We start from the raw sequence: 3,952 nt of genomic DNA on the forward strand, positions 1-3,952 counted from the left end.
CTTGTTTATAAGACCCCAGGCTTGACCAGGAAGACCACGTGCGGCCTGTGGCATAACCACAAGACTACATTTGGCACGTAGCACCTTAGCAAGACTATGTTTGGCACATTGCACCTTACTTGATTATGGATATGTTTGTGATGTATGGCTCATGGATATGTATGGCACGTATGGATCAGTTGATATGTATGGTATGTGGTATCTGGGGAACTCACTAAGCTTCGTGCTTACGGTTTTCAGTTTTGGTTTAAGGTGCTTCCGATAGAGGAAAGAAGAGCTCGGGATGATCACATGACACACACCAAAAATTTTAGCCTGGGATGTTTACTCTGATAAAATGAATAAGTGTTTTGGGAAAAATACTCTGATTTATCATATGCCCTTTTTTAGTATGTTTGAAATGATCTAATGTTATGGTTTAGTAAAGTTTTTAAAAGCAATTTTTGGTCATGACTAAACTCAAACTGAGGACTTGGTAAGGAAATTTTCAAAGGAAAATCATTTTTTTACAAAAAAGAGTTTTGAAAAGAAAAAAGGATTTCAGAAAGGAATAAGAACTTTGAAAAGAGAAAAGGGTGTGGTGCATGCAATGAACCGAGCTCAAGTAAGTGGTTCCCAAAATATCAGTACATGTTTGACATGTGGCATGACATGATTATACGAACTGCATGCTAGATTATGGCTAAGGATCTAGGAGGATGCCTTTTATGCCCGATATATGATTCTGAGAACTGCATGTTAGGTTAAGGTTGAGGATCTTGGAGGATGCCTTGAATGCATGTTGCGTGACCTACATGCTAGGACTGTCTAGTCAGTAGTAGGATAGCCTAATTATGTTATCCTTGATGTGGTTACTCAACGCACGAATGCTGCTTGCTTTGTCCAATAGGGGTCCTAACTAACTTTAACTAACTAGTGAGTGGATATGTAATAGTATTCGCAAGCTAGTTAGGGAAAGGAAGTAGGGACTCCTAGTGCAGCTCATGGCGGAGACTAGGTCGGAGGGTACCCAAGGAAAGCCTAGGACGAGATTAGTGGAAAAGGGGTATCGGAAAAAGGACTTGGTGAAGTTGAAGAAATCCTTGAGGAAAGTACGGATAGATGTGGAAGGTAGTATGGGCTCGTACTACTAAAAGCAGAGGATCCGTACTCAAGTCAAGGAGGGCCGAGATAGAACCAGGAAACTTGTAGTGTGTGAAGCCTTCTGAGGTGGCATACGACCCTGACAATTATGTTTTTTGTTTGAGAATGGTGATGATTACAACACACGGAGCAGGAGGATCAGGATCCGGTTCAGGATCGGGTTCGGCTGCAGGTTCCGAGCCAGTAGATGAGGGACTACACGAGCTCATTGCGTCTGAGATCACAAGAGGTATCCTTGAGTCGACCCCGATGATTTTCAGGTCGATCAAGGAAGGGATTATTGAGCTGATGGAGGATCGCCTCAGAGCGTTCCGAAGTGATACGACATCCAGCCAGACAGAATCGCGCACATTGTCCTTCAAGGACTTCAGGGGGGAGTGGCGTGCCAGACTTCCACGAGGTGAAGGACCCCATTGTTTCCAGGAGATGGATTGCAGACATTGAGTCTGCACAGTTTACGAGCTTTTGTCCCAAGGGGTCAAAGGTTCGATTTGTTGCTGGCTGCTTGAGGGGCAGAGCCAGAGAATGGTGGGAGCCAGTTGGCGATTCCTTGGGAGCTTCAGCCATTGAGGCTATTGTTGGATTAGTGTCTAAGGCTGTAACTATATTTGGTAAGTACTTGACCCGATTGTGCATGGTCCTTTTGGGTTGCCTTCACCATAGCAACTTGATAGGGTGATATAGAGAGAAGAGATATTATTTATATATTATAAGATAATATATTAAAAGAATAATTATATTACTTGATTAATATAAGTCATAAATTAATAAGGAACTAATTTAGTGACTTAAAGAGATTAATTGAATAAAGGGGTACAAACTGTCAAATATATGAAAGTTGTATTTTGAGCTGATAATCCTTATGGATATAGGGTTGGACGATTTTAGGGATATGGATCACCTAGAAATCGTCCAAGGCCTTATCTCGGAAGGGATTTGGATTGCTTTGAGGCTAAGTTATCCAATTAGAGTTTAAGGGTGAAAACCTAGGAGCTCACAGTATAAATAGACCCATAGGGTTGAAGAAATCGGCCACCCGTGTGTTTGGAGAAACCCTAGAGCCGACTTCCCTCTTCCTCATCTCTCTTAAGTCACCTTCTTGCTAGTTGGTGTTTGTAAGCCATTAGAGGAGTGACATTTGTGACTCTTAGCTCCAAGAAGAAGAAGGTTTCAAGCAAGTAACTCAAGGTATTATTCTAGATCTCTTTTCATATGTTTTGTTCTTAGATCTAGCCATGAAAGTCTTGGAATTATGGCATGTTCAATTAGTAAAACCTAGATCCAAGCTATAGGGTTGTATGTGCACATAGGGAAAGTTATTATGTCCAAAACCCATCAGTGGTATCAGAGCCATGATTGGTTTCAATTGAATTTGATGCTTAATTGCTTTACTCTCTGAAAATCATTTTTCTTGCCTTCTGTCGACCCAACTCGGCGAGTCAGTTTTTCGACTCAGCGAGTCCGAGCGTCAGACAGAGGATAATTCGGGGTTTTGTTGCTGTTTTGTCTTGGATTGATACCTAAATCGTTTTATTATGTAAAAATCCGAATTGTAACTTAATTTAATGATTATCCTTGACATAAATATATATATATGTTGGGTCAAAAATATGGTTTATACTTTGCTTTTCTAGGCAATTATTTTTATGTAATATTTTATTAATTTATGGCCATGTTTACGGCTGAGTTTACGGCCGTAAACACCTTACGGCCGTAAACTCATTTACGGCCCATATGTTTCCGGCCCATATCCAACATGTATAAATAGAGGTGTTAGGGTGAGGAGTAAAGATGGATGATTTGATGAACACGAAGTAGTTTACGGCCAGAGAGAGAAATCGTGTGTGAATCTTTTGTATCCGGATTATCATTCATATCAATACATACATAGATTCATCATATTCTTCTTCTTCTCTTCTATTTTATTTTGCATCATCCGTTTGATTGGGATTCCGCACCATCAAACGGATTTGACTGATACACGGGCAGTTTAGGGACTTACAATTGGTATCAGAGTCAAGTTGTATCAGTCAAAAGGTTTTACAATTCGTTTGGAATCTGAATATTCTGTGTTTACGGTCCAAGCTTACGGCCGTAAACACCGAGTTCTTGGGCCGTAAACTCTATTTAGAGCATTATTTAATCTTATTTTCGAAATATTTTCGCGTTTTTGGATAGATCTCGCAAAAATAAGGGGGGTTTGTTCTTTGTGTTTTTCATAAAAAGGGGTTTTTGATTGAGTTTTGGAGCTTCAAAGTCGAATTTTCACGTAATCTGGAAGAGTTTACGGCCGGAGCTTACGGCCGGAAACAGTTTACGGCCGGCGGCGGCTTTTGAGTTTACGGCTAGGGTTTCCGGAAGTATACGGCTCGGAATTTGCGGCTCGGCTCGGCGGTTTGCGGTCGGCTTGTCTGCAGCTCATAACGGCTCGGCTCGGATCACGGCTCGGTCAGTGGATTGCGGCTCCTGCGTGCGCTTCATAAAAATAGAAACAGCTTCGCGTCTTGCAAGGTTTGAACCCGGGTCTACTGGGAGGAAAACCCGCGCCTTTCCAACTCGACTAGAAGGCTTTTTGTTTCTTAGCTTCGGAATTTAATTAATAAGGCGTCTTTTTCGCATTCAAGTTTTGCAATTTTGACACTTTTAACCCCAAAACTCAATTCCTTTTTATTTTAAATTCCTTTTTCATCCAAAATAATAAAAATAAATTAATTAATTAATTAAAATTAATAGTAATAATAATAATAATAATAATATAAAAAAAAAGATAAAAAAAAGAAAAAAAAATTTAAAAAAAAAAAACTTTTAT

The sequence above is a fragment of the Lactuca sativa genome, chromosome 2 (genome assembly GCF_002870075.4).
Source record: "Lactuca sativa cultivar Salinas chromosome 2, Lsat_Salinas_v11, whole genome shotgun sequence".
Lineage (NCBI taxonomy): Eukaryota > Viridiplantae > Streptophyta > Magnoliopsida > Asterales > Asteraceae > Lactuca > Lactuca sativa.